This window comes from Hippichthys cyanospilos, chromosome 12 (assembly GCF_059441005.1).
Source record: "Hippichthys cyanospilos isolate Australia breed blue-spotted pipefish chromosome 12, RoL_Hcya_1.0, whole genome shotgun sequence".
NCBI classification, from domain to species: domain Eukaryota; kingdom Metazoa; phylum Chordata; class Actinopteri; order Syngnathiformes; family Syngnathidae; genus Hippichthys; species Hippichthys cyanospilos.
Genome location: NC_142380.1, coordinates 1,385,900 through 1,399,601, shown reverse-complemented (window position 1 = coordinate 1,399,601; position 13,702 = coordinate 1,385,900). Strand labels below are relative to the sequence as shown.

The 13,702-nt window shown below is 43.7% G+C and overlaps 1 protein-coding gene across 1 annotated transcript in view; it reads left to right on the top strand.

The window, feature by feature from the left end:
• Nucleotides 1-13,702, top strand: part of tnr (tenascin R (restrictin, janusin)) — a 98,384-nt gene that overhangs the window by 565 nt on the left and 84,117 nt on the right. The gene's annotated exons all lie outside the window — the stretch shown is intronic.

Below are 13,702 nucleotides of genomic sequence, written 5' to 3'. Positions count from 1 at the left end.
GAGATTTGATTTCATGCCTTTGATTGTCGCCGGAGGAACGGTTGACTCTTCAAATTAAGAGCAAATGAATTGGAACAGGAAGCAACAGGGTTTTTTTCTTTTTTTTTTTTTTAAGCCTGTAGTTATCAAATTATTTCTAGTAAAAATAAAAATGGTCACTTCTTACCTGGACATAGTTCGTATCCAGGAGTTCCTAAATGGACCTACATGCATCCCTCGGGGTACTTGAACAGCGTTACTGCAGGTTAATATAATTGAATGCTTTTTAACGTTACAACAGGAACATTATAATTTTCAGGTTAAGAACAAATGAATTGGAACAGGAAGCAACAGATTTTATTTTCTTTAAAATTTTTAAAGCCTGTAGTTACAAATTATTTCAAATAAAAAAAAGGGTCACTTCTTACCTGACATCGTCGTAACCCAGGACTTCTTAAATGGGGTACATGCATCCCTTGAGTAAACGAAGGCACTTCAAAGAGCATGTTAGATTTTAAGAGGATTACTGCAGGTACAAGTACATTTAATTGAATGCTTTTTAATGCCGTGATATGAACGGCATCATTTCCTTTTCAAAGTAAGAGCAAACGAATTGCAACAGGAATCAACTAATTGCAACATTTTTACCTTCAAACTTTTAACGTCTGTAGATGCCAAATCAAGTCTAAAAATAATTTCGTACTTGGACACAGTTGTAAAGCAGGAGTACTTAAATGGGGGTACATGCACATAGTACATGCAGGGATGAGGGAAAGAATGAGAAATCTCATCCGGTGTCCTAATCTCATGAGATCTCATTCCCGTAGCACAAATTCTCATCGTATGGATTTCCGCGTTATCTTGAGCACAATTTTGGGCTCGTGATATGATGAAGCGCTCGCTCGGCAGGAGAAATGTGACCAGTGGCAACTGTTCAAAAGCTCTTTGCGTACCGGCTTTACGCGCGGCTAATCGCCGAATCAACGTCCCGCGTCGCCGTCCAATTTGTAAACGCCCAGCCGTGCCCGATATGTCGCGCCATCCGTCTGCACGTGCGTCCCGCTTTGGAACGCTCGCCGGCTGCCCCCCGCCCGCCCCACGTTTCCTCCCCCCCGTTTGCCTTTCGCACCGTCCTGTGAAGGTTATTGCCATCTATTGAATTGCGTTAATTTGTCAAAGAAAAGCCAGACACGTTGTCCGTGGTGGCAGCGGGGGAGGGGGGGGGGATGCGCCCGCCTCAAAGTGCTCCTGATGTGGAGAAGGGACTGATGGGAAAATTTTGAAGCCGTGAAAATGGGAGAAAAAAAAACAAACAAACAAAAAATAGCATCAGTTCAGTTCTGTCATTATTCATTTTTTACCTATTTGCTCCTGTCTTGGGACGCATCACACTACGGCCAGAAGATGATGACATCATCTAACCAAGACGCAGAATTTGAGATCCCCCCCCTACACACACACACACACACACACACACACACACACACACACACACACACACACACACACACAATAACGCAATACAACTGCCATGCATGTTTTTGGGGTGTGAGAGGAAGCCGGCGTGCCCGCAGAGAACCCACATGGGCTCGGGGAGAACATGCAAACTCCACACAAGAAGGTCGGAGCCAAGTGGATTTGAACTCGGGTCCTTTTGAGATGTGACCAATTGTAGACTTTGTTTGATTCAATAGTTTCTGTAAATGGAGAGAATGACTCGAGAATTTGATGGAAATAATACACAATGATGTGTATTTGTCCTGGTGGGGGTGGTTGCTTTTGGCAGTCTGTTGCCGGGGGAACACATTATACCAATGTGCAGCATACGTGTTGAGGCATGCATGCTAGGCATTTCGGTGTGAAATTAGTGCTTTTTGTCACATGCTCGTGTACCTTTATTATGATAATTGAGTGACTGAAGGGAAGGCTACGAGGTCTCGCTTTGTCTTTTGGTTTTGGATGATGGAGGTCCGATTGTTTTTATTTATTTATTTATTTTTTGTGGGGGGCGGGGGGGAGACCCAAGTGCCATTTTTATGCGGAGGGTCCACATACCGACGTGACTGTAAATGACCCGCAAAATAAACGTATACTGCCCGCCTCTGTAAATCAACGCGCTTGGGCAGAGTGCTCAAAATTTCAAATGCAAAGTATTGCTCCAAATTGCACATGCCGCAGGTGACATTTGCTCACCTTTGCACACGGCGCTGCTGCATGTGCATTAGCTGCACCGCTTTCAACTAATTCGCATCTATTTGCTTCTTGGTCATTCGTGATTGACATTATTCCCGGAAAAAATACAGTAATTGCCTTTCCTTTCCTTCAGTGTTAATGGCGCTAACTGCGCTCCCGTCACGACTTGCCATTTGGCGGACCGCTAAACGCGGACCTTAATTAGCGTCCGCGTCATCCATCAGCTGCCGTTAAAACGTATTCACACCGGGCGGCGCCATGAAGGCCGAAAACAGCGTCCGAGCTCTCGGATGTTACGCAAACAATAAAGTCACGGTTTGTCTCTGCGCTTATTGAAATGTAGTGTTTGCTGCTGCACCTGCTGGCTAATTGAACTTTGAATGTCGCAGTAATGAATAACGAGCGCGCCTGTGCATTCATTGTTCATTTCAATGTGAATGCGTTATATCTAAAATAATTATTTGGAATATGGCAACCAACTTTTTTCCTGGAGTACATGAGCTTTGAATAGAGTTTCTGTAGGTCTCAGAAAATAGAATTGAACTGTAACTGTATAGTGTTGTTTTCAAATCAAGAGGAAATCAATTGGAAAATGAAGCAACTTATCACAACATTGTGTTGGGGGGGGTCCATGCCTCAGCCCCCGCTTGCCATATTGAGTCTATTAAAAAAAAAATAAAATCTAAACTCGTACTTGGACATAGTTGTAATACAGTAGTTCTTAAATGGGGGAGATGACAGCATTTTCAGGAAGCATACTAGATTTTAACAGAATTTCTGTGTGTATAAGCATTGCAAGGTTTTATTGGGAGAAAATGTATGGGAGAAAAAAATCATTTTTATGAATTTTCTTCAAGCTGTAGTATTGTGAACATGGAAAAAAAAACGCTTTAAGGCAGGGGTGTCAAACATGCCACTTGAGAATGCATTTTCCTCGATGCCATAAAAAGTCTTCGATGCCAAATAAAAAAGTTGACCAAGTCGGGTGTTCTCTCAAAACACCTGATTGAAATGATTAGGATGTTTTTCAAGCTCCCTAAGAGCTTGCCGATGAGCTAATCATTTGAATCAGGTGTGTTGAGGAGGGAAACCTGAAAAAATGCAGGATACCTACCTATTTCCAGTTGACGTACCCGACTTGGTCGGCTTTGTTTCCCCCCCACCACTCTCAAGCGAAGCACTTAGCGAATCTTATTTCAAACAGGATCTCCCGATAGCTCGCGGGCACGGCGGCCGCAGAAATAATTAAAAGTGAAATCCGTGTTCGAACTCCTTGTGGAACGATATTCAATATTCGCTTGTTGCTTTTTATGCAGCGGTAAGCTATCCGTTGATTTAACGGCGCGTGCCACTGTGTGCGGATTTGTTTCTTTTGCGTGGCGTTTTACAGCGCGCCGTTCCCTCAACTATGGCGCTTTTGCCTGTTGATCTTTTGACCGCCAAGCACTTTATTAGCCAAGCAAGGACGAATGTAGCGATTATGCTAGTCTTATCACTAAGCTCACACACGCCGCCGTGCTCTCTGCTGTGCGTGCGCGCGCGCGCCAGTAAAATAATAAAGACGGAGAAGCAATTTACATGCTGACAAAAAAATGAAAGGAACAGCGTGTTTGCAGAGGCCGCCGATTGTCTGGTTTGGATCGACGCTGTAAATTTGACCGATGCGGACCGTGCAAAAAGCGGGACGGCAGTCAGGGCTGTTGTGGAAATTTGCCTTGACTGTGAGTGAAGAGAGAAAAGCCTCAGAGGTTCTTCAAATGTGAACAAACTGGGGGAAAAAAAAAATATGTGGAGAAGAGCAGACTTTGACGGCAGAGAGTTTTTTCTCGTCCTTCTGTTCCTCTGAGGCAAATGGCCCGTGTTGGACCTGATTGGTTAGAAAAGTACCGTATTTTCCGCACTTTAAGGTGCACCTAAAAGACTTTTTTTTTTTTAAAGCTGATGGAGCGCCTTAAAATCAGGTGCGCCTTATATATGGATCAATATTGAGATGAATGAATGAATGATTGAAGTGATAAAGTAAGCTTTACCTGTTTCTTTTGTGTGTTTACAGTTGAACAAGATGGTCATATTGACATTGAGTTATTGAGTTATTTGAGTTATTATTGTTATTACTTTGAGTGTTACTATAATGTGATTGAAAATGTTTTAAAATATGTCATTAATTGAGGGTGCGCCTTATAATCCGGTGCGCCTCATATATGGAAAACGTTTTAAAATGTCATTAATTGAGGGTGCGCCTTATAAGCCGGCGCGCCTCATATATGGAAAAAGTTTTTAAAAATGTCATTAATCGGGGGTGCGCCTTATAATCCGGCTTGCCTCATATATGGAAAAAAGTTTTTCAAAATGTCATTAATTGAGGGTGCGCTTTATAATCCGGTGCGCCTCATATATTGAAAAAGTTTTAAAAGATGTAATTAATCGAGGGTGCGCCTTATAATCCGGCGCGCCTCATATATTGAAAAAGTTTTAAAAGATGTAATTAATCGAGGGTGCGCCTTATAATCCGGCGCGCCTCATATATGGAAAAAGTTTTTAAAAATGTCATTGATTGAGGGTGCGCCTTATAATCCGGTGCGCCTTATAGTGTGGAAAATACAAACATTTTCTCAAACGTCCACATATTTTATTGCAATAACTGGGGCTGAAGCTATCCAACATTTTGGTGTTCAAGTGAGTTAAAAAAAAAAAAAATACTTCTTCACACCATTTGCACCATTTGCATGGATTTCAATCGGGGAATGAAACCCCATTTTCAAAGCTCCACCAGGATGCAGTGTCGTATCGCTTTCCGATGCCTTTTTTTTTTTTTTTTTTTTTTTGTAAATACCAGCGGCTGCTTGATGAATCCGGGATTCGCTTGAGGTGTTTTATTTTTAGCCGCCATCTTCCAGTCCTCCCCAGCGTTTAGGGAATCCGGGCAAGCCGCGTTAATGGTCCTCATTAATGCAAAAGCCCAGTTGCTCCATATCAGGTTTTTTGCCCTTCCTGGCGTTCCCCCGCACATCCCTCATCCTGCTTTCCTCATGCGCCCGAGCAACTGGGCTGAAAAATAGTCTGCAAAGGTCCTCCCTATCTTTCAAGTGCTTTTTCGAGATGTTTACCCGTGCAGCACAAATCCCCCGGCGCTTCGGTGTGTATGTGTTGGTGCACATCCAAGGAGGAGGGCCTTTGGAATGACCTCCAACTCTCACCTGCTGTGAAGTAGGGAGCAGAAAGTTGAGGTGGAGAACCCCCATCCAGGTCACCTGTGAAGGAAGTTCACCTCCACAAACACGCGGCGCGCCCAAGAGACGCTTTTAGCTGCCGGCTAAATATGCTTGCCTTCTGTTTATACAACAAGCGCGCCCGCCGCCGACGCCGACGCTGTTTGATAGGCGAGCGGGCGCCCGCCCACCCGGGGAATTACGGGAGACTTTTCACTTTCGCTTCATTTTCCTTTTTATCCAAAACCTTCTCCCGTGGTCACCTTTACGAGCAGACAAGTCAAACAGCACAACGTGGCCGACATACTGAAAAGGTAAAAACAAAATCGTTAGTTTTGACACTTATACGGGTGTGCCCAAGCTAGGGCCCGTGGGCCATTTCCTGGCCCTCCGTTCATTTTTAAGCGGCTGGCGGAAAATGACTTTTGGAAGTTTTTGAACAGGACTGCTTGGCAGCGGACGGTTTTACTCTCAAGATACAAACAACTTCCCATTTGGTACGTGAAACAAAGTGACCTGAAAACCAAGACAGCACATTTGAGTAAGCCGTATTTGTTCGAAAGTGATCAGTAGGAATGGCAACTGTGTCCGTTGAGTCGATTAAACTGTTTTTGAAAAATAGGCCGACGCCTCTCAACAGCCTATATAGCGCAGTTGAGTGCTGCTAGCCGCTAACGTTGCTAGCATCTAACTCTGCTCCCCACCGAGGTACTCTAATTACAACGCAATGTAAATTTCTGCTTTTGTGAACATATCAAAATGGTCCTTGCCTCTTTTGAGTTTTCTGTACCCGGAGGAAAAAGTTTAGCCACCTCTGCTCTTACAGCAAAAGTGAAAGGTCAGAAAAAAAAAAAAAGCCAGTCCATATTTACATTCAAATGAAAAAGTTCACTGCAGTCTGTCTCCTCTCCCGCTAATTAACCTCTCAAACTGTCAAGCAAGAAAAAAATCTCGGAAGGCTAATAAAGTGTCAAGTCAGTGTTTGCGTGCGCTGATTGTACGCCGGTGTGTACCTCCCAAAGGTCTCTTCTGCTCTTGTATCGTACAAGACATTTCAAAAGTCGTCTCACACATCCAAGCGTTCACAACATATTTTCTCACACTGCCCCGGTATCAGACTGATTCTGATACTCGGTATCGGTGGTAAACTCACTGATTGGTCTGCCTCTGCTCGGTTGTGGCCAGCCTCATGCGCGGCTGTGTTTTTTTTTTTTTTTTTTGGTGGCCTGGTCACAGGCCATATCGGAATCATCGAAAGGCGTAATGAGGTGCCACCTTCCGCAAAAAGGCTCTTAATGATCTCAATAGAAAAGGTGGGCGAGTCAGAAGCCGCGGAGGCCCAATCGCCCGAGTTTTTCGGACCCGGGGTCCGCGGACCAATCAAATGGAGCCGCTCTTTGCCTCGGCGGTCTTTCCATCCGGCGTCCAATTAGCACCGATTGCGTCCTAAACCTGACACGTGTGCGGCCATCGTCTTTGATTCCCAGCACACCTGCAGCAATTAGAAGCGCTCCGATTGTCCCATTTGCATACTTTTATAGGAAATTCCTTTTTCACTTAATATGCAGAGCAGAGGTGTTGTGAGGCGCCTTTGCCAGATAGAAGCAATAATTGGCTCCACTGAACTTAATGACATTCCTCATGGATGCCACATATGAGTTATTATTGAAACAATCCAGCTCAGTTGATTTCCCGTGGCCCCGCCGTGTTGTCATTAGTTGACGGGCCCACCCTGGGGGAGGTCATGGCTGCGCACGTCCCCAATGACCTTCATATTGACCCACCGCAAATTGGACGGCGTGACTCTTTTCAACCCCGACGCGCAATGGGGAAGTAAGTAATTTGACGGACGGCAGCCGTCCGTGACTGTTAATTTTGCGATGGTAAAAAGTTTACCTTTTCGTGTTCGCGGCCCCTTGAGATGGAGATCAATGGACATCAATTTGATACAGTTTGTGATGACATGATTAAATATGTAAAAGCCTAGCGCTGTGCATACTTTGTAATGCCTCCAAGTTATTGTTTGGAAAGCATCCTGAGACGTCCTCGTTCTCTTGCTTTTTCCTTTCCCCTTTTAATAAAGGGACTATGTTTTGTCAAGATGGCTAGTTTCCATCTTGAAATCTACGTCGGGTTGACCTTCTCTTCCTGGCTTCAGAAAAAAGAAAAAAAGAGTGAAAATGTCAGCCTATTTATTATTCTATGTTGTTGGTGGAAAATGTTAGCTATTGGAGAACGGGTCTATCAGTGGCTCACATGGGCTGGTTGGAAACTTCTCGTCATCGTCGAGAACTTGGCGTTTTGCTTCAAAAACTGATCGCTGATTCGGCTGATTGAAGCCCCTTTCGGAGTCTTATGCTCTGGAGTTAAGGCCGACCAAATTGTTTGTCGGCCTGCTCCCAAAACAACTGTTATCTGGACCCTCTCTCCTGGATAGAAATTTTCCAGACACTTCATATCACTTAAAGGATATTTATCTTTGTCTGTCGTCTGTCCATCCATCCATCCATCCATCCCTCCATCCATCCCCTCATTCACCCCTGACTTTCCGACTCCTAGCAGACATCGGATCATCAACAGAATAAGTTTGAGCGCCATGTAAGAGACGACTGTAGCGTAGTCAGGGGAAACATTAAAGACTGCGAAGCGGCCTGCGCTTTGTTGGTGATCCATGCGTTTGGCTTGTTGGGCAATAGGCGAGCTAATATTGCCGCCCCGTTGACGTCTTTGTCAATATCGGCTCCAAATTGATGCGCAAACAAGTAGAAGAAATCTTGTGCCTGAAATGAGGTATGCTTCGACAGATTTTTCATCAGGAACACAATATTGTTAGTTGAGAGAAATGTTCTTGGAATGATGTACACCCCGGATTTTTTTTTCCGGCTAAACTTGCAAATACGTTTTGTATGGAAAAACGAGGCAGTGCTGTGCTATCGATTAATTGTTGCGCCTCCAGTGTAGGCCTTGTTGATTATAAGCCCACAATTATTTTCTAAATTTTCATCCTTTTTAACTGAAGTAATAAACCCAACAAATATGCAAGTGAGGAGGGTTTATTCAAAGAAGATAATAATGTGTACAAAGTTTTGATTTGATTATTTTAAGTTGAATTATTTATTATGTATGTGTATTTTAGTGTATTTATTTTATGTATTATTTTTCTACACGTATTTATATGTATTTATTAATATATTCTATATATTATTTATTTGTTTATTTAATGCATGTTTACAAATTAAATATGATTTTTAATGGATTTTACTCAGTCATATACCTGATAAATATTGAAGAATAGTTTGTTTAATGAAGGCAACCATGTATACAAAGATTACATTTCTTTCTTTCTGCAATCAAGAGCTTGTGGCTAACTTAAGTCATTTGAATGATTTTGTCACTATTGTAGACACGTCCTGTAAAGCCCCCACCCAAAATTCTGTTATTAATGTAAAAGCACAATTTCACAGTTTAGCTCATTTTCAAATCATTAATGACTAGTATCATTGAACATTCATTCGCCATTGCCTCGCGGCTAACCTGCTTCTTTCCCCGACGCGAAACACGGTGACGATCCAAACGCACTTTTGAGCACTTTGAATACTTTTGAGCATTTTGAGTTGATTACGGCGGCAGCTCAGCATCGGACGGCCACCGACTTCCTGACAGCCGCTAGGTCACACGGCACTAAGTGCTCCCCTCGCTGATTAAATTCACCCAATAATTAAGCGCACCTCATCGATTCCCCGCAGAGAAATGGAGTGCGTGTGTGCGCGCGCGTTACAATTAAGGACACTCTTCCTGTTGGCCCCGAGGCCGCGGGCCAGTCAGATACGGCTCATTTGGGAAATGAGCAAAAGTCGATCGCGCTCGGGTCGGCGCCGCCGCTCCTTCCGCGCGTCGCTGACCGCCGATATTTCCTTTCTGGGCGCGGACGCAAGCGCCCCGCGTGATCCCCGCTTTTAGGCGTGTCACGTCAAATTGGACGCTTATCACTTTCTTCCTTTTTGGCTGCGATATGCTTTCATAATGAATTCATACTTTCATAATGAATTGCTGCTTTTCCTAAGTGCTTGCATGTTGAGTCACCAGTGACTAATTTTGCAGGTAGGGCAGAAACGGTTGTAATCTGAAGTCTCGCGCAGTATTTGGACCATTTTTTTATTCCATGTCATTCCTGCAGTATTTTAGCCAAAGCGTGGCACACTCCCAAGTGACGGCGCCATGTTCAACTTTGACATGCTGTCACCATGTGGGTGAAATTTCAGAGTATCCCGCGCCTACTGCCTAAAGACTGCTGGGATAAGCACCGGCATGAATATAAGGGGCTACAGAAAATGGATGGATGCAGTTGCATGCACACTAGGCATTGGGGTGTAGGCGTAGTGTGTTTTGTCATTGGTTTGTCTACCTTACAAGGACGATTGCGTGATTGAAATTGTAAGGTTTAGCTTCGTCATTCATTTTACGGTGACGGAGGGTTTGTTATTTGGGGGCTTCCTTGGTGACTCAATCGACAGATCAACTATACAATAATGAGAAACGCGACTGAAATCATTGCCTTTGCGGTTGATGTGTGTTTTAGGAAGCCGACAAGTTGAAGTGTGCACCAAACCAACCAATTTGAAACCGGAACGGCATTAAGAAATTATAAATCGCTGCGATGCCTCAGAATGTTGTCTCAGGTTGAACATTTCTGCGACCTACGCAGCAAATGCTGTACATTGCCTCCGCTCTTTTCAAAGCTCGCTTGTAAAAACAAGAGGAGCGCTGTATTCTGCTAGATAAGCCCGAGAAGCGCTAAGTCCAAGCCTCCTCTTTTTCAGCTTCATTGTTGCCATGTTTGAAGCGGCCACTTTCAATGTACACAATTGCTTGATTTGCAGCGGGCTGCGGAATGGCAAGCTTGAACAAAAGAGGCAAGCGCTCCGCCACAAAAGGACGCCCAAAGTAGGAAGCCGGGTGCACAACTCACCTCTGATTAGTCACATAAACTTCACAGCTTTTTCCACCTTTTCGAGCCAGGGCACGCTTTCGTTCGCTGAAAAAAAATCCAGCGACACACCAGCGGGCAGAAATAACAACATTTGAAACTGTGTCTGGTGACATCGTCAAAACGATAGCAAAATAGAACAAGTATTATCTTCCTAAATTCATATTTTCTTGTGTTTATACCCGTAAGGTTTATATTTGTTGCGGGTTAAGTGTGTTTGAGACCTTTCCCTCCCGATACAGCTCGAGTTCGTTTTGCCATAATTACCCGAAGTTGCGCAGCATCCGTGTTCCACAAAGTTTATGATTGTGTGTAGTATATGCCAAAAGATTACACTTAATAAACGAGTCAAACGGAATACCTTTCCATCCTCTCCAACCAATGCACCTTTAATTGAATCATCATAACCATGACGTGATCCTCTTGGTTTTAGCAATATTCCTGTGTGTGAACAAGGATGGACTCGGCCGCTGGTTCAGCCTGCTCACTTCTTTTCTTATATATGTATATATATATATATATATATATATATATATATATATATATATATATATATATATATATATATATATATATATATATATATATATATATATATATATATATATACACACACACATGCACACATACAGAAGTCCACATGGTGTTCATTCAGGCAAGGTTTTCATATTGGTTACCGTGGACACCAATGGTGTTATTTTGCTGGCTGGTAGTTAAAAGGCACGTTAATCACCAAGGCAGTGTGTGTCTTCATTCCTTGTCTGGGACCCCTTTGCATCTTCTGGTCGCCGCTGCTTCTCCGGCGCCTTCTTTGGCACCGTTTTTTCTCTGCCCAGACAGACAATGGGTAGGCCCAACCAAATCGCCAGATCGCTCACCCCGACGACAGATTTTTATCTGTATTTTTTTTTGCTTCCTCTTTTGGCCAGAAAGCATTGCTTCATGGCGGATATTTTCCAGTCTTTTCCAGCTGCGGTGGCCCCGGGGTTCACAAGGTTCACTCCTTTGGGTCTGAATTTTTGCATGTTGCCATGCGCCATTCTCACTTTCTCTTCTTCTTCTCTGGCTTCTGCCAGGGACTGGTCTGGACGCAAACTGCCTGGTGCCAGACATGATTAAAAAAAAAAAAAAAAAAAAAGACAAGAACTCCTTGTTCATGGCTCCATATGGGTCAATGAATGTGTCTGTGTGGTGTGTGCACCTTGTGTGTGTGTGTGTGTGTGTGTGTGAGCGTGGCAGAGTGCAGGACAGTGTTGGTGTCAGCAATGTCTGCATTAACTAACAAATTGTCAATGTCCTAATTTCGCCTTGCTCACAGGCGAGTTTCCAGTCTATTGATTGATGTGACAGAGATCAATAGTCTCCCGAGTGTGAATGCACGTGTGGGTGTGAATTTGTGTTAGTCTTTGAATCATTAAGGTCCTCGGGGAATGGCAGTGTTCTATTTTCATTGGACAGACACGGGGGCAATCGTGTCACCACCACAACTCGATCTTCACGCTGATAGATAATCAAAATGCAGCGAGGAGCGGGCCAGATGGCAGGACATGGCGCTTCCGCGGTCCAAAGTCTGAAGCTCGCACAAGCCCCACCGGGCCTAACGCGTGGCTGCTTCGCCGCGTCCAGAGATTTGGGCGCCCTCACTTTTTATGCTTTGGTTTTTACTACAAAAAAAACAACAACAAAAAACGGACGAGCACAAATTATCAATAGGAGAGAGCGGAGGCAAAAACACAATCCGAGTCAGAGCATAGAAAGATGTTGGACTTGTTCTGATTGGCAATCGGATCCTCCGGCTTTTTGGTTTCTTCCCGGGAAGCAGGGAATTGTTTACAACCTTTGCCACTGGAATTTTCTATCTTCCCAACTGGTCCGAGACCTTCCTTTTTTCACCGTTGGAGCAACAATGTGACACAATCATGACATAATAAATAAGTGATAGAGTCAACACCATATTACAGAAATCAGACTGAAATCTGAAGATTTGGAACATTTTTAGTTCAACGATAGCTCGAAACGATGACTCGATAATTAAAATAGTTATTGATTCAGTTGATTTATCACTTGTTGGTGAATCCATTCATTTTGACAGTAGCTGGGTATGGATCGTTTTTCAAATGAGCAAAACTAAAACAAAAAAAATAGAAAAGGAACTTTGTTTTTTGTTTTTTAACCCTAACCCTTTTTTACATTAACTTACTGTCTAAATTGATTAAAACAACAACAACAGCATTATGCCAATCTATAAAGCTGTTGAACAAACATATGATTAACTCTCCTGTCATGTTCATTGGCTAGGAACTGCAATAATGTCCCCGGGTCACTTTGACCCGGAACATATTTAGTCACCCAAACGCCTCCAACATGTGTATTGTACAAATCCGATATTTCATTTAACCAGCGTTTTTTGCGCCTTTCTCAGAAATGGAATAATATATCTGGGTCATTTTGACCCAGACGTGTTTGGTTATCAAAAAGTGTCCAAAACTGATTTTATTTTTGTGTGTGTGTTTGGAAAATCCACTCACATAGTAACAAAAGCAATGCTTAATTTATACACGTCCATTCCATTTATTGTCCGGAATAGTGATTCTCGTAAAAAAGGTTCGCTTCCTATTAGTCACCTCTTTTCGGAATAAAATCAGGCCGAGCGGAGTGCGATTGGGATTGAGAAAGAGCCCCATCATGGATGGGGGTTTTGACCCGGCAACCCTTGCCCAGGCGGAGCCCGAGTGGCGGAGCAGGGGGGATCTCCGACCGCGATTAGTATGCTCCCCAGCAAAATGGATCCATCCCGCCGGGAGCGGGATTAATGCGGGTTAGCCAAATCCTGCTTGAGAAAAAGCGCCGCTCTAATTGACACATCCGGAAGCGCGGTGAAATTTCTTTTGGCCGGCCCATCCCCGCTGTCAGCGGCGACGACGATTGATTTAGTGGCGCGGCGCCGCCTTCCCCCATCAGCATTTTTCCACAAAATGAAAGTTCATTTAACCTCGCCGCCACTGCCACTCCTCATCAATTTGTTACCCGCGTTCATTTGGGAAATGGAATACATGTTTAGCGTAATTGTGGATAAGCGGCCAAGTCCTGCCTCGCTCCTCATTTTGTAATTAAGGCACAGTAGCTTCAAGTCCAACAAGCAAAAGTTCGTTCCTTTCCTAATTATGACCGCTTGTGTTAATTCACCAACTCTTTCCAATTAGTTCCACTTCGACTAATCCGACATGCTTTCTTTTCATTTTGCATTCGCGTCTTAATCAACATTTTTTTTTTTTTTTCAATCATCCGCCTCCACACTAAAGCTATTATGAAATTTGGCAATTTCATCCATGTG